At 41.6% G+C, this 25,728-nt stretch overlaps 1 long non-coding RNA gene across 2 annotated transcripts in view; it reads left to right on the forward strand.

Moving 5' to 3' along the window:
• Positions 1–25,728, forward strand: part of LOC107517388 — a 288,260-nt gene that overhangs the window by 65,485 nt on the left and 197,047 nt on the right. For both annotated transcript variants that reach the window (XR_001598494.2, XR_001598496.2), the window contains exons 3-4: positions 2,263–2,767; positions 3,502–3,647. This is a non-coding gene — a long non-coding RNA (uncharacterized LOC107517388). The remainder of the gene's footprint in view (positions 1–2,262; positions 2,768–3,501; positions 3,648–25,728) is intronic.

Genomic DNA, 25,728 nt, shown 5'->3' on the forward strand with positions numbered 1-25,728 from the left:
AGCCCAGTCTTGTTCTGCCTGTGCTCCTCTCAGGATTTGGTTGTTTTCCATCTTAATTATGTTCCTTGCATCAGTGGCTGGCGGGCATACAACCTTTAGAGCAGTTTATCTTAAAAACCCACTCTCTCCTGAGAGCAACTGTTCTGTGGGGAACCGTGAGACTTCCAGGAATGCTCGCATATATGTGTGTGTGTGTGCGCGCGCGCGCGCGTGTGTGTGTGTATGTGTGTGTGTGTGCGCGCGCGCGTGCGCATGCGCACGTATGCGTGCATACGTAGGCAGTGGTGGGGACGGTGAGGGTTGCTTTCTCACTTACCATTACCTTGACGAATTCAGAGCTTGCTAACATGGGCTGAGGATACTGACATGCCCCCTAGCCTTGAGTCTCATCAGACACACAGACTTCTGCTTATGATAGCACTGTCAAATCAACTGCGGACAGTGATGACATTGTAAAGCAGAACAGAGGCTTGTCAGTTGATTAAATGGGTGACAGCACCATGAGTTTGGGTTATATGTGTCTAACTTAATGACTAACTGTAATATGTTTCTTTGGGTTAAGACCCTGAAGATCCCTGACCGAATGCAAATGTCATCCTGCAGAAGTAACAGTTTATAATGATCAACCATTTACCTTTTAGTGTAAATTAACTTTTATATTACACTCAATTACCAGGTGCAAAGTCTTCCCATATCTAGGAGAACTGTTAGATAATCCATTTATTTACCCTTTGACTTATACATTTGAGAATTTTTTAAAGCTTCGACTATGTACTTTGTCCTATACAGGGAGACGGAGAAAAGGAGAAGCCCTGGTCCCTTGAGGAAATGATTAAATACTTAGAATTTGCCACAGGAAACAACAGAGCATGTTAAAAATAAATTATAGTTAGGAGCTAGACCAAGTATTATAGACATAGCTGCACACTACTGTTTGTTGAATGGAGCAGGGTTAGATGGGGCTGAGGTTAGCTCCAAGGAGGAGCTAGGATCTACACTGGATTTTTACTCCTGGAATTGCCTAGATGAGGTTGATGTAATTAAAGTCAGATGAATACTATATCATAAATATTTCAGAAAGATAAAATGGGTGGACTGCAGGAACTGGAGAAAATAGAAGGCTTTTGTTAAATGGAAGGGAACTCACTATCTGATTCTATGATAGTGATACAAAGAGAAAGCCTTCACTTCTTCCCCTGCCTAACTGCCTGACTTCATTCTTTCTAGCAATGTCCATCTCTGGTTTGAATTTTCCAGCTCCCACTCAATTTCCCCATCAGCTTTGTGGGCAGGCATAATTCTCTGCCTACACTCAGTAGGTGCTTAATAAACATAGCAAATCAGTGAATAAATTAATAATAAACAGATAATCTTGAGTACATCTTCTAAGTTGAGCCATTTCAGAGGCCTCAATTTGGATTCTTCTGGACTAAAGTTAGTTTATCCCAAACCTGAAACTGGAACGGAAAAGATATTCTAATAAAAATGCTACATTTCAGTCACTAGTCAATGTTTCAATTCTCTCTGTCTCTCATGATCATTCACATAGCCTCACTCAGATTCAGTCAGACACAGCAATTGTTTATTTTACCATTTACATGGTTAGATGTTGTGGAACCACGAAGCAAAAGAAATGTCATCCTTGCTTTCTGAAAACTTGAAACTAGTTAATTTTATGTGGTGAGCACTTGAGGAATTTCCACAGGAAGAAAGAAATTTTAGATCTAGTCTGTAATAAGATGCCGCCCAAAATGCAAATGACTCTGATTTCTTTACTAAATATCAATGCTGTGGCACCTCCTTAGATGATGTCTTTCAGAAGATGAAACATCTGAGAAAGGGATCAGATATTCCTGACCCGTGTGTAATACTCTCTCTGGCCATGGGTCCCTCCACTCTGCCAAAAGCCAGGCTGAGGCTGGGAACCCTAATACAACATAGATACCAAGGTGTCCTGGAGGAATGCAGTGACTCAGTGTCCCCTCGAAAGTCCATGGCCAAAACTTATAGCCGTGTCCTGAAACCCCAGGATGTGACTGAATGTGCAGTCCCACAGCTTCTACAAAAGCGCCCATCAGTGGGACCTCAGCCCCAGAGGAAAGTTCCCTGTTCTGGAGATCCCCTGAGGTCCAGCCATGCCCTGGATCAGGAGCCCTATTCCTTAGTTCAGTTTCCAGCTATGTATGAGGAATCTGGGACTGAAACCAATGTTAAAATGCTTTTGTAACCTGTTCTTCTCTTTTCCTGTTTCTCCCCAATCAGGAAGGCGGAATATTTATATTTCTGCCAAACTCTCAAGAATTTGACCTTCAAATCTGCTCTGTCATTGGCTCAGGTCTTTTCCCGCCCACCCAGTGGCCATGCCAAGAGTCTGGACTGACTGTCACCATGGTGCCAGGAGAGGCACCATAGTGCCATGGATGACTGCTTCCTATAAACCACGATGATGATAACAACTGTGCCACCCCTACAGTATGCTCTGTCTGGGTGATTATAAGGATAATAAGCAGAGAGCACTAAATTTTGTGATTACTTTATAATTCAATAAATGCCCGGTGGGACAGAATTGAAGGCAGCAAGTCATGTATGAGAGAAACAATGGACAAAGTCAGACCCAGCCCAGGAGGTGAGGGTAGGGTCACACTAGTGTTGGACAGAAGATGGAGTGGCACAACTTCCAGGACTGGAACAGCATGGAGCCCAAACCAGGAGAGTCAAGGAGAAAGATGGAAGCTGGACATAATTCTCATGGATGAAATCTTGCCAGGTGAGTCCTTCCCAGTCATGCTAACGGGGCTGATAAAATGCAGGGACATTTTTTCAAGTCCTGTTGATGGAATGAGGTAGCTGTCTTCTGGGCTAGACCCCTGGGTTAGCCCTTAGGATTTAGGGCTGGAGCTGGGTCTGTACTACACCCACTGCTTCCTCTCCTAGGTTAGGACCCAGCACAGCTCTGTGCAGTCACTGCCCAGGCTTTCTTCTCATGGCAAATCCTGCCCACCTGCTGCAGCCCACCCCATTTGTCTTTGCCTGACCCTTCTTGTATCCCCCCATGATCCAGGACAGCATCACCCAGGCTTAGAATAGTGATTATTCCATAGGTGACTCTGGTTTGCTAGTATTTGCTACCTTTTGTATTTTTTTTTTTTTTTCGGATGGAGATCTCAGGGCTTACAGTAGATCCTCTGTCATGTTTGTTGATTGATGGTTTGATGTTTCCTTTCCATCTCACACCACTCACACACCTCCCCAAGCCCACTAATTTCTCATGACAATTTGGGATGAGATGAGGCTACATTTACCTTTTTTTTTTTTGCCCTTCATTAGAAATCTGCTTGGGTGTTGATTTTACAAGCTGTCTTTTTGGTCAGCCTGAACAGACTCCAAATCCAATGTTTCAAAACTGCCAATAGTACCTTGAACCTCCTGGGTGTAAAACTGGTTTTATCTGTGTATCATGTTTGTCATTTCTGATGGGTATCTTTTCTGTTCATAACATAGGTGAAGACTTAGCCAGGCATGGACTGGGACCATTGGGATGAAGACCTAGTATGAATAAGATCCAAAGCTGCCCATGAACAGAATGAGAACAGAGGCCCAGAGGAACTGAGAACCCCATGGGAAGTTCCAGAATGAGATTCAGGCCTGTGAGTAAAGTGCAATGCCCCATTGGTACAATAGTCACAGGCCACATTTCAGTAATAGGGGTTGAGTTAGCAATGGGGTACTGGGATAAGTAACACTCATGAATATAGATGGAAAGTGAGACAGCTGATAGCAAGGGACCCACTCTTTGACATCTGGAAGTAGATGGCCAAGAGGCAGAAAACACTCATCCTAAGAGGGATTGAGATGGCTTTTTCTCTTCCCTTCCTCCTTCACTTTTTTCATTAAATTAATGAACACTCTAGTAACTGCTGGGTCCTAGGATGTTCTGGTACACAAACTCTTTCCTGGAGCTTGGGGAGAGGGACAGACCAAAACTAATAAACAAATGCACGAAATAATTGTAAATTGTGAAAAGATCTATGAAGGAAGCAGTGCTTAGAGAGCAAATAATTTGTGGTGGGGAGTGGTTGGAGAATCACCTAACGTATGTTGAGCAAAGTTTAGCATGGATAATCAGGAAAGCCAAGATTTGAAGGATGAGAGAGAGAGCTGGCCAGGTTCAGAACACAGAAAAGAAACCCGTTAGAGAGAACAGCATATGCAAATGTCCTGCAGCAGAAAAGCCTTGGCTTGTTGAAGGAACTAAAAGGGGAAAAAGATGGTAGGAAAATGGGCAAAGAGGAGAGAAACAGATTACTAAAGCAGGCGTAGCTATAGGAACTTCATCGGTTAGTCAGCTTTTGAAAACAAACAACACTAACATTTAATATCTTAAAACAATAATGGTTTATTATTTCTCATGATTCTGTGGCGTTCTGACCTGGGGACGTAGCCGGGCCTGGAAGCTCTAGAATGGCTTTATTTACAAGTCTAAAGCCTTAGCTGAGGGGCAAGGATGGTAGGGATGGCTAGGTTTCCCTCTTTGTGGGGTTTCTTGTCCTCTATAGGAAGCCCAGGCCTGAGTACATGGTAATTGCAAGATTCTTAGCAGCAAGAGAGACAAACTCCATTGAGCAAGAGCTTTCTGAGACTCTGCTTGTGTCACATCTGTTATAATATAAGATTCCATTGACTAAAGCAAGTCACACAGCTAAGTCCTGATGGAAAGTCCAAAAGAATCCACCTCTTGATGGAAGAAACTGCTATTACATTGGTACAATATTGAAATTTTTCAATGTAATCTCAGGAATGAAAGCAGAAGCTTTGTTTATTAATTGGATACCTGGTCTGGGCTGGGCTTCATTCAATTATCCCTTCCTTCTTGCATTCGTTTCTTCCTTTAAAAAAAAACAAAACCTACTATATGTCAGGAACTGTCTCAGAGCTGCTGCTGAATAAGATGTAGACCTTACCATCAGGTAGTTTACATTGTAGCATGGAAGATACACAAACAGCCACTTACAATTTGGGGTGGCCAGCATTGTAGAGGAGGTGTGCTCGGGTGTAATGAGAGACAGAAGAAGGCAATTCAGCAAATGTGCCATGGAAGGAGGATTTCGATGTCTGAGCTTAGTTCTGAAAAATAAGGTGACAATGGACATTCAAGTAGCAGAAGAGGGGTAAGGTAGATATCTGAGGCAAGCAACAATTGAATGCTGAGCCTGGAGATGTGGAACTGGAGCTTTTTTAGTCCCACCTGCTTCAAGCCATACTTAGTCCTGAGCACGGGGTCAGGACTGGGCTTGCATGCCCAGTGGTGGTGGCAGTAGGAAACGAAGGACCACAGCAGTGGGGAGGAGTTGGGGCGGGGCTGGGTCTAACACTGCATCTGCACCCTATGCCCAAGGCTCTCTGCAGCTTGTGCTATGCATCTTCCATCAGACTGCAGACCCCTGAGTCACAGAGTCAGTGCTGGCAGACGGCCCTAGCAGAGTCCTAGGACCTCTTTGCCAGAAATAGGTTCTCAATTCTCATACAGATTGTGTCCTAAAGGGACGTAGGGTGTGAGTGTGTCATTCGCTGTGCTGTCTCTCCTTGTGCTGGGGATGGAGGTGGGGCAAGAAAAAGAATCTCGGGGAATGTATAAATTTATCCTGGCCTTGCCTTAAGAAAACCCAGCCACCAATCCATCAAAAATGAATTTGAGTTTGGATAACATTAGCGTTTAAGGCAATGATCTTCTCTTGTATTGATTCTCTGTGGGTTGAAATGGAAACATTTTTAGAAATGTTGTCTTAGGTTTCCTTAATCTGCGTGGCTCAGGGAGGAAAAAGCTGTTGTCACTCGTGCTAATAACCACAAGGAACATGGTTCTAAAGTGCTTAGCTGGAAAATGAATTTCAGAAGCCAGCCCTGGTCAGGTCTCCAGGGAAGCTGTTTCCTAAAAATTCGACCTTTTTGTTTCCTTCAAGGGAGTTGCCTCAGGTGCAGAGCCATTTGGGAAATAAAAACTAACAAGCAGAATTAAGGATTCCCAGGAAGAGAGGAGGTGGCATAGGGTGGAGTCCTCATCGTCTTGGGTGAGATGAGGGAGGGCTGCTTGTTCAGTTGACTTTGGAAGCCCAAGGGAGGCCTTTGCCACCCCTCATCCAAAATAAATACGTTTGGTATTCTTTTGGGAGACACCTTCTTTAAGTTAAGCCATGAAGATACTTGTTCAAATGTGCATGACGTTTAACTGTGTTAGTGGGAAATATGTGTTGTTAGCATTAGTCACAGAGTAAAGGGTCCTGAGGTGAGGGACAAGTTGGATGGAAAGTAGAGAAAGGAACAAGATTTGTAGCATGGGACACGGCTCAGTTAAGTAAGAGTAGGGTGCAGCTGGCAAAGGACAGAGAGGTCATGGGTATCTATCTCAGTTTGGTGTCTAAATGCATGGAGTTTGGCTTCCCCCCAAAAAGCGCTCTGGTCCTGCTAAAGGAAGTCATGTCTGTTTGTAGTTGGGGCTGAGCTTCCTAAAGACCCAACAGTTGAAGCCTTGCGTCCCAGCCCTTTGATGTAGGAGAGAAAAGTAGGGAGGTCAAAATCAGAATGAAAATGGAAATCAGCAGCCCTTTCCTCTTAGAACTTGCCTTTTTGCCTCTGGAGACTAGTAGAGCCCTTGTGGGTATTTGCATAAAGATAAGCTCTATTTGTATAAAGTGTTGGCACAGTTATCAATGTCTCCCAGAGGAGCAATCTGTCCTGCGGTCTTTTCCATTTGTCACCTGAGGTTTGTTACTTTGCACCTCTCTTGCTTCTTACCACCCACTTGTCCTGACCCAGATCTGTGAGGCCAGAGCGTAGGAGGGTGATGACGGATGGATGGACCTGTCTTCCCAGCCACGAAGGAGGGTCCAAATCCTGCCTCCCTCAGGGACTGGCCTTCCTTTTCCTCTTCTCATCCTCCTACAGCTCTCTGGCAACTGTGCTCCTCCAGAGTAACACCTTTATTTTCACTGTAAGTAGTTTGCTTCTAACAGTTATGATCCATGTTTCCCTCAGCATTTTGTATTTGGGCGTGGCCGTGTGTATGGTGGACTTAGACCTCAGAATGTGGGAAGGGGCGGCCTCTTCAATTCCCTGACAGGTGACCAGAGCTCAGGGGAGTGGGTTTCTACTGTCACATTGTTAAGACTCTTTACTTTGGAAGTACAGATGCTCAGTTCACATCAAGAGTTGGGGTTTATATCAGGTGAGGCCAGAGCAGGCACAGGCTGAACATCCTAGGACAGGGACTTAGGAGAGCAGAGCCATGCTGAGGCAGTAATGAATGGGGCACAGAGGGCTTTCAGATTCTAGGTCAGCTCTGCGGTCATCTATCTACTTGTGGTGAGGAAATCTTACACAGTCCCCTGCTTCTAACACTAGTCTTCTGTTGGCATGTCCATTTGTCCTACTGGCTTAGGGCTTCTGATGTCTAGTGCAAAGCCGGACACATCCTCAGTACCCATAAATATTTGTGGAATAAATAAGTGTGTACTGCCTAGGTTATGAAAACATCTCCTTTTCATCCACCTAGATTATTAGCATATTTAGCATGGGAACCCTATTTAAAAAATCTGTAATGCCTAAGGACCAGGTATACAAATGGAGATTATTAAATGCTTACACTGCTTGGTAAATAAACAGAAACGGAACAGATATTAGAAGATATGGTCTGCCAGCTTTCCTAATGGGGACTTTGGAGAACTACAGTTCAGCTTGTCTAGTAGGAAATAATTAGACCTTTGAGTGGGAAAACTGAGCAGGTGGGATAAGGGACTGAGGAAATAAAACAATATCTTATTCCAGGGGCCTCAGGGCAGAGCATGGAACCACTTGACTATAAGGAGAAAAATGACCCTCTTAAACCTCATTAACTCAAATTCTACTAATTTAGAGTAAGCAATCGCTCAGAACCTCAGAACTTAATTTTGCTTTCGCAGCTTGAAAAATGTGTCTGTAAAGTCAGTGAGCAGCGTCAGAGGGAAGCAGGAAGTGGGGATAGGGGAAGAATCCAGCTGACTGCCGACTGCCAGGCATAGGCCCAGTGTCAGTGCTTAGGAAATTCTCACTGACTTCTTGTTTAGTGGAGGCTCAGGGTCCTTTTTGTGCATACCACCCTCCAATATGGCCCTTAGCACAATGCAATAGACTGGGAGCCCCTGGAGGACAATGCCCTCGTTTCCTTTTCTCTGTATCCCCAGTTCAGAGCCTCCCTAAATAAATGGTTTTTGAGTGAATAGATAAAGCTTCAACAGAACAGTCTTTACATAAAAAATGATGCTGTGTTTATTTCAAACAGTCATTATTCCAGCAATAAGGTTTTATAGTTTTTAGCCCAGTCTTGAATAAATTGGTCTCCCAAACTTGGTATTACCACTATAGAGTCAATATTGAGAAGACAATTTGATGATAAGATTAAAGCCAATAGATTTTGAGTAGTTAACCTAATGGTAGTTAGATGCTTCATGTTATGTTTCACTTTCTTACAAAGGCGCCTACCCTCTCCCTCATTCTAGGATCTCAGGTCATGAAGAAGAAAATGAGTGAATGAGCAAGTGAGTGGACGAACAGATGCTTTACAGTCGCCCTTCATTGTGGTTCAGATCCTTTACCTCATGTTGCGGTTAGGGTGCCTCCTTATAGGATTGGGTGCACAGGTAGAAGCTATGATGGGCTTTAGTGGTGTGGACAAGCCTGGCTGGCGCTGGAGCCCAGCTGGGTGAAGAACAGTCCTGGAAGCGTAAACCTAAGGGCAAGTATGGGTGGAAGGCCAGCTTTGTAGGAGAGACTCTTATGGTGAAGTGCTGAGAAACACCTAGGTAATGCTCTGGCAAATAGCCTCAGGGAAGTCCTTAAAAGGGTAGGAGGAGGGATCACTTGTCAGCAACCAAGGGCCTGGCCAGCCGGTGTTATCCCAGGAACATTGGCAGGTCCCAGGGTCCAGGCCTTACACCCACAGAGCTGCTGTAGTTCAAGGCTAGGAACCTAGTCCTGGAGGATGTATAGACCAGGACATGTATTTAGGTGCAAAGAAAAGGACATGGATAAGTTTACTAGACTCAAGGTGAGTATTATTGGTCACAAGAATAATATAGTAGCCCAGTTACTAGTACTGGTAAAGAGAGGAGACAGCTGAGAAATTCAAAGGGAGGGCTTACAGAAATGACCACTCAGCAGGTTACAGATTAACCACATCCTATAGATCGCTGAATGGCATTCTAGAAACTCTTGTCACACCTACAAGAGAAACGATCCATAACTAAATAGGACTGGTGGTCCGGGAATTCCTTCCCCCTTGCAGCCCCCACCTGAAACTCCTCCTCCCATTCTGAGTCAGGAGGTGTATGTAGTAGAACCTCAGACAAAGGAATCACGCACCCCTTACATGGACACTGCAGAGGTACATAAGCTGTAAGAAATCTAACCAAAGAGAGCTCGTGCTTTTGTGCTGTTCAAAGCCTCACGTGTCCTGTTGGCCAATAAATTCTCCTTCCTCTAACAAAGTTGTCTGAGTGTCCAGTTTCCTCCTTCGGGTGCTGCTTCCTGCAACACTGGGACATGAAGGCCAATATATTGGGGCAGAGGTGACTTAGAGCTGAATCCTCTGAGTAACAATCTGCAATTATTTCCATTCCTTTTGGTAATAACTACCTCTAGAGAAGGAGTGAAAGTCAGCAGAGGTTTCTCTTGAGTCATAAGGCAGTATAGGATTCCTAGGTGTCAGATGTAGGACAGTGCCAGAATTGGTGGACCAATTAATTTGGACAAATCCTTCTGCTGAGGACAAGAAAAGATGAACAACAACGACAAAAAAAATGAGCAGTCTGAAGGCACTGTAAAGCTAACAAAGTAGTGAAGAATTTCTCAGATCAAAATCCAGAGACATGGCACTGGTAAATTACCTTCAACTTGGTGAACTAGAAATAAAAGAACCCTCTCAAGACTCCAGCCTGACTTGAGTTATTGGGACACCCAGAAATTCTTGATAGTTGAAACTCGATTAATGTAATCTAAGCATTTTAAAAGCAGTTATGGATGAAAGACAGATTGCCTTTAAAGTGTAATAATTAGATTGATGGATAACTTTACAATAGAAAAAAAAAAGCCAAAAGACAATGGAATAATATGTTGAATGTGCTGAAAGAAAATAACTACTGATCTAGAATTTTATCCTCTAAGAAGACACCCTTCAGGAATGAAGGCAAAATAAAGACATTTTCATACAAACAAAAGCAAATTTGCAACCAGCAATCTTACACTAAATGAAAAGCTAAGAGCATTCTTCAGGTGCAAAGAAAGAGAGCTGAGATGGAAGAATAAGGATGCAAGAAGGAATGAGGAGTGAAAAACAGAGTATATGACCGAAGCTAAATGACTACTGAATGTGTAAAATAATGATAATGTTGCATTATGGAGTTTAATATTTATATGAATTAAAATAAATGGAAAAGTGGCACATGAGTAGGAGAGGGCTAAATAAAATAATAGTGCTCAAATGTCTTGTTCCCGTCCAAGAAAAGATAGAGTTTCCAATTAACATTAGATTTTGATACATTAAAAATGCAAGTCATAGTTTTTAGTTTAACTACTAATAGAATGGAAAAATAAATGTATAATTTACAAGCTAGTACATGACTATCCTATTAAAGAGAAAAGCAATGCAGAATAAGAGAGACAAGTATAAACAAATATAAAGTGGTAGATTTAAACACACATGTCTCCATAATTACATTAAATGTAAATGGACTCCAATCAAGAAAAGACAAATATTGTTAGACTGGGTTAAAATATTTTAGTTGTATTTAGTTTTGAGATATACAACTAAAACATTAGGATAAAAAAATTAAAAGGATAGGAAAAGATATACTATGTTAAGAGCAGAGAAAGTAAGCTTAAAAATAAAAACATTACTAGAGATAGAATTTCTTAATGATTAAAGGTCAATTTACTAGGAGGAAATAGTGAAAATCTGCATGCATCTAAAAATATGAGCTTAAAACATAGAGAGTAAAAGTTGACAAACCTAAAAGAAAAAATAAATCTACAAGTACAGGATATATTTAGCATTTAGCATTCAATAATTAAAAGAATAAAGAAAAAATAAATGAGTAGAGATAGAAAATATTTTTTTTAAATGATGAACAAATTTGACCTAATATATATGTATATTAATATATATGACACACTGTACCTAAGAACTACAGAATGTACATTTTTTTTCAAATTTGACTACATCCTAAACCATAAAGCAAGCCTTAATATTTTGAAATATTAGAATCATAAGGAATTTGTTTTCTGATCATAAAACAAATGATCTAAACATAAATAAAATGATAACTAGAAAAATCCTCGTTTGTTTGGACATTACAAAATATATTTCTAAATAACCTAATAGTGAAAAAAGTCACAAAGTAAAATAGAAATTATTTGGAACTGAATTCTAATAAACATAAAATATATCAAGTATTGTGGAATTCAGCAAAAGAAATATTTAGAGGGAAACTTTATGCCCATAATGTACGTATTAAAAAAAGAAATAGTGAAAAATAACAACATAAGCATCCCTGCATTAGCAGATTAAAGCAGAAAAATTATGTGATTCTTTCAGGAAGTACGAAAAAGACATTTGACAAAATTCTTGATAAAAAAAGAAAAACTTTAGCAAGCTAGGAGTAAAAATAAACTCCCTTGTAGTAAAGGATAATCTTTCTGATTAAGGATATCGACAAAAATCCCACCATAAAATAATATTTTATTTCATTTAACATAATGTCTTCCAGCTATATCCATGTTTTTGTAAATGTCAGGATTTCTTTTTATTTTTGCCTGAATAATAATATTCCTGTGTGCGTATGTGTGTGCATGTGTGTGCATGCGTGTGCATATGTATCAAATTTTCTTTATCCATCCATTGATGGACATTTAGGTTTCTTCCATGTCTTGGCTATCGTTAATAATGTTGCAATGAATATGGAAGTATAGAGATCTCTTTGAGATCCTGATATTAATTCCTTTGGATGTACACCCAAAAGTGGGATTGCTGGATCATATGGTAGTTCTATTTTAATTTTCTGAGGAACTGCCATATTGTTTTCTGTAATGACTGCACCAGTTTACATTCCCACCAACAGTGCACAGGAGTTCCAATTTCTTCACATCCTTGCCATGTGGTTTTGATCTACATTTCGTTGATGATTAGTGATTATTAGTTGAGTTTCTTTTCATATTCCTGTTGTCTGCCTTTTCGGAGAAAAATATATTTATTTCCTTTGCCCACTTTTCAATCAGGTTGAAATAAACCAGACATGAAAGAAAAATACTACATGATACCACTTATATGAGGAATCTACAATAGTCAAACTTATAATAGCAGAGAGCCGAGTGGTGGTTGTCACTCAGGAGGAGGAATGGGAAGGTATCAGTCAAAGGTACAAAGTTTCAGTTATTTGACCCAAAAATCTACCGTGCAGAATAAAGCATATAGTTAACAGTACTGTATTGTATGCTTAAAAATTTGCTGATTTGGTGGATATTATGTTAAATATTCTTATCACTAAAAAAAAAGTAGTAATAATTAAGAGCAGGAAGAAACCTTGGGAGCTGATGGATATGTTTATAACATAGATTGTGGTAATACTTTCATGGGTTTATTACTTATTTCCAAATTCATAATATATATACAGCTTTGTGTATGTTAAATATACTTCAACAAAATGTTTTTTAAAAATAATAATCACTATTAATAATATAAAAAACTCAAGACAAAAAAATAATATTTTATGTATAAATGTTGACAAATTTTCTTCTGAGATCATAACCAAGACCAGGTTGTCTATTATCATTATTTCTTTTCAACATTTTGTTTGGTACCCTAGCCAATACACCAAAACAAGTGGAGAAATAAATATTATTTTAATTGAAAAGCAAGAAATATAATTGCCAGTATATATTCATAGATTATATTATTGTATGTGTGAAAAGAGCTAAACAAATTTAAAGAAATTATAAGAATTTACAAGTGCGTTTACCAACGTTTCTGTAAACAATAGGTCACTATTCACAAACCAATTGATTTTGAAATACCAGCCATAAACAATTAGAAAATTAGAATACAATATAAATGTAGCATTTATAGTAGCATCAGAAATATTTAAAAATCCTAAGAATAAATCTAAAAAAGATGAAGAAGCCAAGGTACTCTTGAAGAAGAGTGAGAGGATTTATTCTATTGAATATTAAATTTTTTCTTAAAGCCACAAAAATTAAGATAGTACAGTACTGTTGCAATCCTAGGCTAACAGACCAATGAGACAGAATAAATTGCCTAGAAACAGACTCATGTACATATGGACACTTGATGTATGACAAATATTACACTATATCACAATGGGTAAAAAATGATCTTTTCAGTAAATGCTTGTGGAACAAAATAAATATATGGTTAAAAAGATAGGAAAAGATTATAATTCCTACCTAACGCCATTAAAAATCAATTACAGATGGATTATGTATATACATTTAAAATGCAAAATAATAAATCTTCCGTAAGCCAAGATAGAGAACATGTTTACTATCTGAGAAGAGGGGAAGATTTTAAACCAGGAAACAACACTAATTATGTAGAAAAGATTGATAATTTATATTCAAATCTAAAACTTCTGTCCATTAAAGGAAATTATTGAGAGAGCAAAAATGCACCCTCCCCAAGAGTGAGAAAAGGTGTTTCCAACACATAAAACCAACAAAGACTAGTTTCCAGAATAGAGAACTCCTAAAGACTAAAAAAAAAAAAAAATAATAAAGAAAGAAAAAAAGAAAAAAATAAGGCAGCTCAATAGAAAAATGGTCTAGGGACTTGAATAAGAATTCCACAAAAAGGTAGTGGTCACATGATGTAATGTCCATCTCCATTACTAATCAATAATAATAATAATAATAGGGAAAATGCAAATTAAAATATGAGGTAATGCTACATAACTACAGAATAGCTAATTTAAAAAACTTGTTCATAACAAGTGTTATAAGGATATGGAGTAACAGGAGCCCTTATACACTACCAGTGAGAGTATAAATTGACAAACATGCTGGAAAAGTTTGCTTGTGTTTTCCAAAGCTGAAAATATCCACAACCTATGACCTAACAATTTCACCCTTAAGTATACAGTCAGCAGAAATTCATGCACACATATGCCAAGAGATAATTCACAGTCACCCATTGTTGGAAACAGCCCAAATGGGTATCACCAGTAGAATGGATAAATAAAATTTGGTATATTTATATCATATTCAGCAATGACAGTGAGCCAAACACTGCTACATGCAAAACACGGATGAATTTCACAAGTTTAATGTTAAGCAAATGGATTTAAAGACAATACAAGTGTGATTCCTTTTATATAAGGCTCTAAACAGGCAAAATATGGTATTCAAAAATGCAAATTAGGTTATAAGATTATAAAGAGAAGCACTCAAGTAATGAACATAAAGATCATGATAGTGATCTTTAGTTGGAGAGAGAGGGAGAGAGAGAGGGAGAGAAAGGAAGTGGGAAGTAGTTTGATGCCCCTGGGATGCTGGAAATGTTTTTAGCTTGACCTGGGTAGTGGTTATACCAGTGCTCATTTTGTAATTATTTACTCACATGCATATTTGTATTTTAAGTCTTTTTCTGTATGTATGATATAATTTTGCAATACAACAAAGTCGGAGTGAAGTTGAGAGAACTTTTTTTCCTCCTCTTTCTTCTTTTTTCCTGAGCATCATCTAGGTCTATGAGTCCTAGAATTATTTTATATAAAAACAAAATAAACATCTTTTTATTTTATATTTTTACAATTTATTCTTTAAAAAAATGTATTCTGTAAGATGTGTGAAGAAGAAAGAACTGATTAGAATCCTAGTCACCTCAGGCTCCTCTGTAGTACTTTCCACATTCTATTAGTTTCTGCAGTTGTGAGGTGGGAGGAGTCATACTGTTTGGGGTTTGGAGTTCTGAAAGCAGTGAATAAACTCTGGCTGAGATTTTAAAATATCCTTTGTTCATGATGATATCGATGCTCTGAATTCTTCTAGGATTAAGGAATATTACCTACCCACCTGCAAATGTAGACAGAGCTGGCGAATGTTGAGAATGCTAAGAAGGCTTCTCTGACCCTTGGAAATGAAGGCAGCAAACTCTTCACCCACCTGTCAGAGTACAGGAAATCTTCACCCACACCTGCAACCCCTTAGGGATTTATTACTTTGCTTTATAATTTTTCTCTCCTGACTCTCATAAAGGCAGTAGCCCCTGGGAGGGAGATATTGGAGACATATTTAGTGTCTGGCACCTCTGGGAGAATGAGTTCCTTGACACTATCTTCTCTGCCTGATCTCTGAGCACAGGGAGAGGTGAAGTAGGGAAATAGTTCTGTGATAGGGAAAAGGGAGGGATTCAGAGAAGGTTAAGAATAGTCACTTGTCCTTTTGTTATCGACTTGTAAGAATTACTTATACATTTTGGATATTAACCCCTTATCAGATACTTGGTTTGCAAATATTGTCTTCCATTCCATGGGTTGCCTTTTCCCTGTGTCGATTGTTTCCTTTGCTGTGCAGAAGCTTTTAGTTTGATGTAGTCTCATTTGTTCATTTTTGCTTTTGTTATCTGTGCTTTAGATGTCATATCTAAGAAATCATTGCCAAGACCAATATCATGAAGCTTTTCTCATGTGTTTTCTTTTAAGAGTTTTACTTTTTCGTGTCTTATGTTCAAGCCTCAGCTGCCCACATCCTTCCAGCCTAGTGAGACTCTCTTGAGGATCCTGTTTCTGGGGGCACCCCAAGGCATTCTGGGAGTTAGACTCTGGAGCAGGGGGAGCGGCTCTCAAAGGCAGTGTAGAAGGCTTGAGCTGAATGCTGTTCCTTTCTGACAATGTACTGCTGAAACCATGAGCTATGGTCAGGTGAGAACAACACTAGAATCCTGCTGTGGGGAAACCTACACCTGGCTCTGTTCTGGAAGAGAATGGAAAGGAAATCTAGGCTCTGAATATTGGTTCTGGTATTTTTTCCTCAGCTCCCTGAGCCAGCCCCATTGGACATATTCTTTTTTGGATCTCAACATTTCCGTGTACCTGTCTCACCTTGATTTCCCTCTGGAGGACTTCTGATATCTGGGAGCAGGAATCACCCATTTATCTCCTTTTTCCTTCCTCTGGATTAGGCTACAGAGCCTTCTTCTTCTCCTCCTAACTCCTTGCTACTAAGCCTCACTTGAATACTCTTCCAGGAAGCATTTGTGGCTTATTTTAACCAAAGCTTATCATCACTGTGGCACTTGCAGTGTGAACTGATGACACGGGTCTGCATTGTTGTCTAATTGCCCCCCCCCCCCCCGTGTGTCTTATCCTTTAATTTGATAGGGAGGTCTTTTAGAAATCTGCTCTTTATCTCTTCCAGATCATCCAGCATGCCATAGGGCTCCTTTTACACAGGATAAGGCCCTAAACTATCCATAAGACTCAGGAGGGTCAGGATAAAAAATAGTGACTACCTGTGGAGTCTGATTGGTGGTATTACCTTTGGAAACAAGAGAAACTGCTAGAAGTAAAGCTAGTTTTAGGAAAAGATAGTAGCATTTTTAATAGGAGACACTAGAGAAGCATGTGGAATGTGTAGTTGGAGCCTCTGACAATGAGGTGGGAGCTGGGGATGCAGATGTGGGAGTCATCAGTCTAGGGTGGAGATTTTTACTCTTATTAACACATATTTACTCAGCATAGCATTGGACCACTCAAAACAGTTGGGAGCATGTGTCAGACAAAAAGCTCTCCTCAGGGAGTAGCTAATCTCTGGAGAAGATGAAACATTGATGTGCTAAACAATAACCTATGATTATTTAAATAAATATCCAAGATAACAGTATAAATGATGTGCGGCTCAGTGTATAATTAGTTGACAAGTGAGAGATATAGCCAATAAGTCCTACTTATTCCAAAGAAGGGAAAAACATTTAGGCTGGGGGTAAATCCAAGGTATAAATTCATGCTGAACCTTTAAAAATGGGAGTAAAGAGAAGAAATTCCCAGGTAAGTTCAATTCATTAGCAAAATGTGAAGGTGGGAGTGTGCAAGTCAATTTTGGACCTATTCAGAAATGTCCAGGAGATTCCAGTTACAAGGAGATTTCAGGATAAGGCTCTAGTTACACCAGGGAGCCTCGCTCATCTGACTTTAATGTATCTTTGCAAGAAGCGGCATGACATAAGGCAAAAGTGCCTGAGATAAAAGGCATGGATTTGGGCTCTAATCCTGCTTCACCACTGCTAGTGGTGTGACCTTGAGCGAGACTTTTAATCTTCCTGAGTCCATATTTCTCACCTATGTTAAAGGGCTTTCGTGAAGATCCAAAGAGAAAGTATTTGTAAAAGTCCTCCAAACCCAGCAGTTCGTAGATGTTAATTATCATTATTTCTGGCGTACATAATATGTAATAAAATATATAGCGCCTAGTCCTCTCTTTGAATTTCTAAAGCCACCTAATGCTTGTATCATTACTTTTGACGTACCTGTACCAAGTGTTATTATCTCTTAATTGCTACATGAGTTTGTATGAGCTTCTTAATTAGAAAAAATACTCACTGTGGGCAAGAGTCTTATCTTAGACCTTCACTGAATGCTCAGAATATTGTGGGCACATACTAGGTGATCAAATATTGCTGCAATGATTGATGTCTCTATCTACAGAGACTAAAATAATCCCAAAAGATTTCCCAGGGGAAGTAGATCTTGGGGTTGACATTGACGGATGAGTAAGTAATGACAGGCAATGTTCATGGGGCAGGATGCCTGGTGAGGGGAATGATGTGAGCATAGTGGCAGATTTCTTAACTTTTCCAGATGCCCGATTTCTCTAGAACATTCCATCAGGTTTTGAAGTCATTTATCACCCTGGTGCTTTGTGAGAAAACCAAATGAAACAAAACCAAAAGAGAAAATATCCATTCAGCAGCTGGACAGCTCAGTTATTTTTAGGAACAGAAGAAGCCAGTGTTTGAGACTCAGCAAAACACCCCCACTCTGTTTGGGGTTGACCAGTCCCTGAAAATGCACAGATCTAAGCACTTTCTCAGCTGTAACTGCCCAGCACATGTGTATTTCTAATTCATTTACATTGAAGTCATCAAAAAAGGTGTTGACACGTCTTTAGCCTGGCCAAGTTCTTCATGGGTTTTCAGGAAATCCTAATATATTCTTCCTGGTATTCCAGGGTTGTTGGGTCTTGTCTTCACTGGGGACCCGGGAAGAGTGGAGAGTCTGGACTGGAGTCATCTCAAACCTGTAAAGCTCTGCTCTCCCTCACAAAGTCTCAGTGGCTCCTAGAGTCTGACTGGCTTGGAATGAAAACTAGTAAAAAGTATCCCCATGGTCTCAGATCTCCTCTCCTTGCTCCAAGCAGAGGATGGCCCAGGAGAGGGAGAAAAATGCTTTAGAAGCAATTTGGCCATTAGACAAATCATAGGATAAAGATAGTTTTAATTCTAGAAACTGTGTGACCTTGGGGGAAAAGTTTATTTTCTGTTCTTCAATTCCCCATAATATAGTAGGAGACTGATATTGCAAGTTTTGATCTACCTCCTAGAGATGGCTTGTCTGGTTGCTGTGTGGTTTGTGAGTTACAAAAGAAAAATATCACAGTAAGAAATTATTGTTTCCCAGGTACACAGATGGCAGTCCCGACCCCTTTGAGTAGAGTGTGTTCTGGGTATCCCATATTTAGCACTGGGAATGAAGAATGCTGAATTGTCTATCCTTGCTCTTCCTTAGGTTTGGTGAAGGGTCTAGCTTAGGTGTGTAACCCAAGTCCTGAGTGATGCTGACTGATCCACAAAGGGGTCGGGTTGATAGCTGAATCCCCCAGCTTTTCTGTTTAATACATACACAGTGTAGACCCAGAAGGAGACCTGCGTCCCTGCCAGCATAAACATAACTAATACCCCATGGGAGGAGATAAACATGTACACTCTTCAGAGGATTGAAAGCTGAAAAGAAACTTGGGAGCTCACAACCCTCCTCTTTATTTTAAATATGAGGAAAATTAAGGCTTCAAGATAACATGCCTAGCACTTACTGGACATTGAACATTGATTTTATGCCAGTTCTATGCAAAGCGTGGTCATATTTAGCAGCACCGGATAGAAAATATTATCCCCATTTTGCAGATGGAGCAAATGGGGGTGCAAAAGAGGTTGGTAACTGGGCAGTCACTCAGTGTGCAAATTATGACCTAAAATGTAAAATCAGCTCTGTTAATTTCAAAGGTCATTTGACACCCAGCTAGTTAATGAGTGGACCAGAGCACAGAACCCTGGATCTTCCATCCGAAGAACATTCTGAAATGTAAAAGTTGGGCTGTACCTCCAGCTAGCATGACTTCTTTCCACAGCACCTCCCACTGTCTGGTTGATGCACCAAGGGATTTGTTGCCTGGGGAGAAGAGCCTAGTGGCAGAAATAGACAAGGTAATGAGAGGGTAAAAACAGGTGGAGGGGAAGCAGAACCTTTCATCTCAGGGCACTGTGAAGGGAAGCCCCTGTGAGTGGCCTCCAAATACTTGATGTAGCCACCACGAGAGAGCAAGCAAGCTAAGGTTAAGAATTTAGCAGACACCAAATGCCATTCAGTTAAAAGAAGGACCACTAAAGTACCATACCTGTAAAAGACACTTGCCACTTTCCATCTTTTCTATCTACCCTTTATGCCCTAACACACCAAGGGTAGAAGGCAGAGTAGATGTACACAGAGTGGACCATGCTCCCTCTCTCATTCACCCATCCTTTGGGGAGGAGCCTGGCCAGTGCTGGTGGAAGGGAGGAAGTGATTCTTTATTGAATATATGATGGAGTTCTGGAGAAGGCTCAGCTCATTTGTGCTTTTTAATAATTAGAAGTAATTAGCTAGCAAAGGTGTGCCTGGATTGTCATTAAGTTTGGAAAAGGGGTTTTGACAAAGGCTATTGGAAAACAAGGATTGGGGAAAAAGCAAATTGTTTCATGTCTGTGCCCCATGAGTTCCAACTGTTCAGTGGGCTGATTATATCCCTCTCTTTTTCTATCTATCAAATGGAGGAAATATTAAAATGGTGTGTGTCCTTAGATAAGATTCCTCTTCTCCTTTTGGGCACATTTTGCATGTGTCTGCACTCCTTGGTTTAGGCCAGAAGAACAAGACCCAGATACTGCCGGGTTAGCTCTTCTTCCTCCCTGAAGAGCTATTCAGCACCAGAATGCCCACACATTGAGTGAAAGATGGAGTGAGAGAGAGAGGGAGGGAGGGTGGGAGAGGGAGGGAAGGAAAGAGAGAGAGAGAGAGAGAGAGAGAGAGAGAGAGAGAGAGAGAGAGAGAGAGAGAGAGAGAGAGAGAGAGATCGATCCAGGATGAGAAGGGATAAGGTGTAAGGAACAGGGGAGGTGAGAAATACAGCAAAGGGCAGAGAAAGGTGGACGGAAAGAGTAAGAAGAAGGGGAAAGGAGTGAGGGAGGGAGAAGACTGGAGTGAAAGGGTGAGAAGGGGGTTGGGGGAGAAGCGTGGGTTTCGGGGTCAGAGCTGGAGCAGCATCCTGCCAGGCCTGCTGCCAGCCGGCTGCTAGAACATCTGCATCCTGGTGGGGATGTTTCCAAATGGAGCTGCCTCTTCCCTGGACTCTACCCTACACATTCCCATGCCTGTTCAGTTATGCTCCTTCCATAACTTTTCCTCTTACTATTCAGCTTTTCCTCTTACTAATCAGCCACTCGTCCCTAAACAGCTAAATCAGCTCTGGACGTGGGTGATGGGTGAGCTGTTGGGGCAGGCAAGGGAAGTATTTGCTCTCAGACATCATGATACCAGGCATAAGGGGAGCTGACTGGCTGCACCAGTGCCGCCCTGACCTCTTGAGTAACTGAGTTCATGGAAAGAGCCTGGAAATGGGACTCAGGGTCTGGGGGACAGAGCCACTGTGTGGTCCTGGAGAGTTGTGAGTCTTATTGAGTATTAATTCCATCATCCGTAAGTAAAGTAAGGAGCTGAAATCCTTCCTGATGATTTGGAATCTTATTTATCAATCTTTGCTTTCTAGTTCCTGCGTTTGGATAGAGAGTCCAGATGAAAGTTGAAAGCCGTTATCCTCTTCTTAGTGCCTTTCGTCTTTCTGTAGCATCTCAAGCCTGTGGTGGGGTACCACCAGAGGGATCCCTGCAATGGTGCCCTTCTTGGGGGGTGCCAGATAGTTTCTCGTGTCAGGGCCAACCTTCATTCCTGATAAGGAGGAAAAGCTTGTCCTGTAGGCATCCCTGGCTTCAGTGGTCTCCTCTTAGTCTCTTCCAGGGCCCCCATCCTACGTGTCACTCTTGGACAGCCTCCCCACTCTGCCTCTGAGCTGATGGATAATTCGTCTCTGCTAAGCTGCCACAAGACCTGGAAGATTCCAAGTGCTAATTTGATGAAAAAATGTTCTTGTTTAGCTCTTCCCTGGGAAATTTCACTTTTAAAGGCCATTCTGTACTTTCTCCAGATGGCTGTTCTCCTGGTCCTTTTCCTCCTCCGCCTCATTCTTTTCCATGACTTTTTAGGTACCTGGAGAAGATATCCTTGGGGATGAGAATCCTGGGCAGCAAGGCCTCACTTATGTGGGGTGGGAGGTGATCTCAGGGTACCTCTTCAACCTCATGCCTTGCCTGTGGGGGAAGCCCAACAGGGGACACGATGCCCAAACCTCAGCTCCTATTATTGTCTGACCCCAGAGAAGCCCTGCCAAACTGATAGTGAAGTCATTTTCGGAGGCCCAGCCAGGTTTTTCTGAACCCTCTGGCCCTTGTTGGGAGCCTACCTTCTCTTGAATTCTCTGCTGTCACCCACCCTGCTCAGATCCTCTCGGGGAAATAGTGATGGGTATGGTTAGAGTGCGGGCCTCCCCACAGCCTTGCGCATTTATAGGGATCTAAACTAAATTGATGACGCCCCCTCCTCCTGGTATTTCAGGCCTCTATCTGTGTACAGCAGCAGGTTTAGGTTCATATGACCCTTTGAAATCACTCATTTGTAGTCTCTTTTAGTTTTGGCTTCCTCAAAGATCTCCAATGCCAAGGGAGTTTGTATATGTCCTCAAATGAGCAATGAGATTTGGGAGGACACTGGAAGGGTGTGTCTGAACATGGAGGAACCTCTGGCAGATGATCCCCGACAAGGGGAGAAACTGTGGGATTTGCTGTACCTAGGGGGCAGCACAGGTGAAAATGTAATTAGATGCCACAGGGATATTTATATAAATTTGTGAGATATGAATCCAGAATATCAAAATGAAACTACAAGGCAGGAAAGGGATTGCCATTTGTTGAACACCTACTGTGTACCATTTGATAATGCATCCACCCCTCACAACAATCTTACTAGGTGAGCATTATTATGCCCCTTTTACAAATAAGGACACTGGGGCTCAGGATTATGAAAATAAGCCTAAAATGATACCGCAGTCTTGGGATTTTAAGGGAACTTGGAATGTTTATATTCTGAGTGTCTTGGGGGAATGAGATAAGGGGGACACCTAGGCACTGCCTGTCCTCTGTTCCCAGTGCCCCCCCCCCCCACTACTCCCAAGTTGAATTCTTGTTGCTTTTTAAAGCCAAGTCCAGACTCAGCCCTTCTGAGAAAGTCACTCATTCCTCCTTCTCATAGCCTTTCATTTCTACCCACTGTCTGGAGCTACTGCAGTGGGCACAGGAAGAGCCAAGTGAGTTCATTTTCAATGTGGGACCCCTTCCTCTGGGAAGGGCTTTCATGGAGTCACTCCCTGACCACTCTTGCTAAGGTCCATGCTGATGGAGAAACTAAGTGATGAGTGTAGCTAATCCACAGGGTCTTCTAGGCTCCCATTTGCCTGTCTCTGATCTGAACCAGGTTTTCTAGAGGCATGGTGAGTCCCTTTGCATGGGGGTGCTTAGCTGGATCCTCACTGGAGACAGCAGAGTGCAGAGGAATGGCCAGTTGCCCATAAGGCCTTGTGCTGCCACAGATAGTCCAACAGCCCTGTCCTCAGCACCAATGAATTTGTCTATGTTCTTTCATTTTCGTTTGTCTGTGTACAGTGAGCTTTCCTGGGACATGTTGCTGGGGGGTAAATGGCGTCATAGTCACTGTGGCCACCTGCTGGTGCTTACAGACATCCTCTACCAAGACACTTAGCTTCCAAGACGGCATTTCATTTGCACTTTCCTGTATGTTTGATGAGTGGCCCCACCCACTGGGCATAGCTCTCTTTAGTGTTGGGTACCCCTACTTCCCCTGGGCACTGTTGCCTCCTCTACTATGAACCCCGTGTCTCGTCAGCTCTCCTGACCCACACACCACTGAAATATGCTGCTGGGCACCACTGCTGCTGTGACCGTCTCCTCCATGACCTAGGTGACGCCAGAGACTAAAGCTGTGTGGAGTCAACACATCAGAGGATGCCTCCCTAGTCTTCTGTGTGACGTACTTTGGTGTGGTCCCATGTCAAAGCCTGAGCTGTGATGCCTGGCAGCATTTTTGGTGAAGTGGCTTTTTCTGTATTTTACTTGTAGCCCACTTTCCCCCCTCAGCCGGAGGCATGGCTGGACAGGGAGGTGCATGCCATGTGAGGGACAAGGATCATGCTGTCCTCAAATGACCTTTTTCCACCAACCACTACTGTGCTCTTCCTGGACCAGGTTTGCCTTCCTGACTTCTGCTTATTTTAAGAATATTTTCTGCCAGGAAGCTGCTTAGCCCCCTATGAAACAGACTCCCAGTGGGTTCATCTCACTTGATTTCCAGACCTGTCTTGATCCCAGCAAGCTAAAACAGGGGACTTGCTACTCTGACCCCATTTGCCCCTTTATTATCTCCTCTGTGCTCTTTCTGCCTCCAGGGCTACATTGTGCCCTTTCTTCCGCCTGGAGTGAGTAGAGATGCACACCTGTGTTGTAATGTCTGGTGCCATCTTCACTTTGCTCCAACCCAACAGATCCTGTTCTCCTTAAAGGCTCATCTAAGCTCCCACTGCCTCAAGAATCTTCCCTTGAGCATTCAGTCCTGCACCAGGGCTTTCTCTGTGTAACTTCTACAGCCTTTAGCTGGAACCGCCCATGCAAACATGACCATTTTACTTGTGTTATAGATGGAATGTTTGTGTCCTCCCAGAATCCATATGTTAAAGCCTTACCCGTGATGTAATGGTATTTGTAGGTGGAACTTTTGGTAGGTGATTAGATCATGAGAGTGGAGCTCTCATGAGTGGGGTTAGGGCCCTTATAAGAGGCTTCAGAACACTCCCTTGCCCCTTTCGCCATGTAAGGACACAGCAAGAAGACAGCTATCTATAAACCAGGAAGACACAAGCCTGCCGGCACCTTGATCTTGGACTTCCAGCCTCCAGACTGTGGGCGATAAATTTTTGTTGTTCATAAGCCATTCAGTTAATGGTAATTTGTTATAGTGGCACAAATGAACTAGGACAACCCAGCCAGTTCTCTACCTGGTGTCACCTCTTCCTGTCTAGACTGGGAGCCCCTTGAGGCCTCGGAGTATGTATTTGCTTCCTTTACTTCTCACAAACCATTCACCACTTGGCAGGTGCTCAGCAGATCTTTGATGCCTGATTGAATAAAAGCAGGGACTTAGTTGGTGTAGGGCTGGGAGGTCCCAGTAGCCTAGTTCCTCCTGGGGATTAACCCTTTTTTTTTCTGTGTTGCCTTATGATCCTGCCATGGTTAATTAAGATGCATTAAGAAGTCTAGGGAACCGACATCTTCTGTTTGCAAACCGCGCTGTTCAGCCCTCTGCCCTTGTCCCCTCAGACGCCCGCTTGGCAGCTCTGCAGGCAACAGTGCCCGCCGGCCCCGTCCAGGTGTTGCTTCTCCTCCTCTAAGGAGGAGGATTCAGTTGCATGGATTTTGGCAAAGGTTTAAAAGCAGCAATAAATAACAAAAAATTCAGCATGCCATTCTGCATATTTTATAACTCAGTCTAATAAAGAAATAATCCAAGATGGCACCTGCTAAGAAAACTTAGTTTATTGAAATATGACTGTAATATAGAAAAGATGGCTCATACACTAGGCTGAGAGATATTAATGCTCTACACTTCAGCTGGTGTGTTTAAAAGAAGTCTCTCATGTATTTTATTTTATTTTATTAGGAGCCGTATCATTAGCTTTTAAAGACACATTGTGAGAGAGAGAAGAAAAGAGATTTGAACTATTGAAAAAAAAAAAAAACTCTCAGCAACTCAACCTGCCTTTCTCTATAGACGAACAAACAAACCAAAAAAAAAAAAGCTTTTTTCTCATGAACATTTTTTTCCAGCTGGGATATTAGGACAGTATATTAAATTCCCCCAAAAGGAGGCCCTAGAACTATTTACATAATAATGTCTCCACTGTGGTTGTGACAGATGGGCTTCACTGACGCAGACATACTGTTAGGGGCTTAGCAATAGATTAAAAAAAACCACCACAATACTGTGTAACATAATAAAAGTGTATTGTAATGTACATCATAACTTGTGGCCAAGGTTAAATTTGCAGTCGAAGTATGAAAGTCGTATTCCATTATACAAAATAGATGTTACATGGGAAGGCATTAAAGATGAGTTGACTCAACCATTTATTTTTAGTTTATATTTTATTCTATTTTCCTTGACTCTATTTATGCAATATTTTTTTAATCATATGAAATGA

The sequence above is a fragment of the Rousettus aegyptiacus genome, unplaced genomic scaffold (genome assembly GCF_014176215.1).
Source record: "Rousettus aegyptiacus isolate mRouAeg1 unplaced genomic scaffold, mRouAeg1.p scaffold_m13_p_12, whole genome shotgun sequence".
In the NCBI taxonomy this organism is placed as follows: domain Eukaryota; kingdom Metazoa; phylum Chordata; class Mammalia; order Chiroptera; family Pteropodidae; genus Rousettus; species Rousettus aegyptiacus.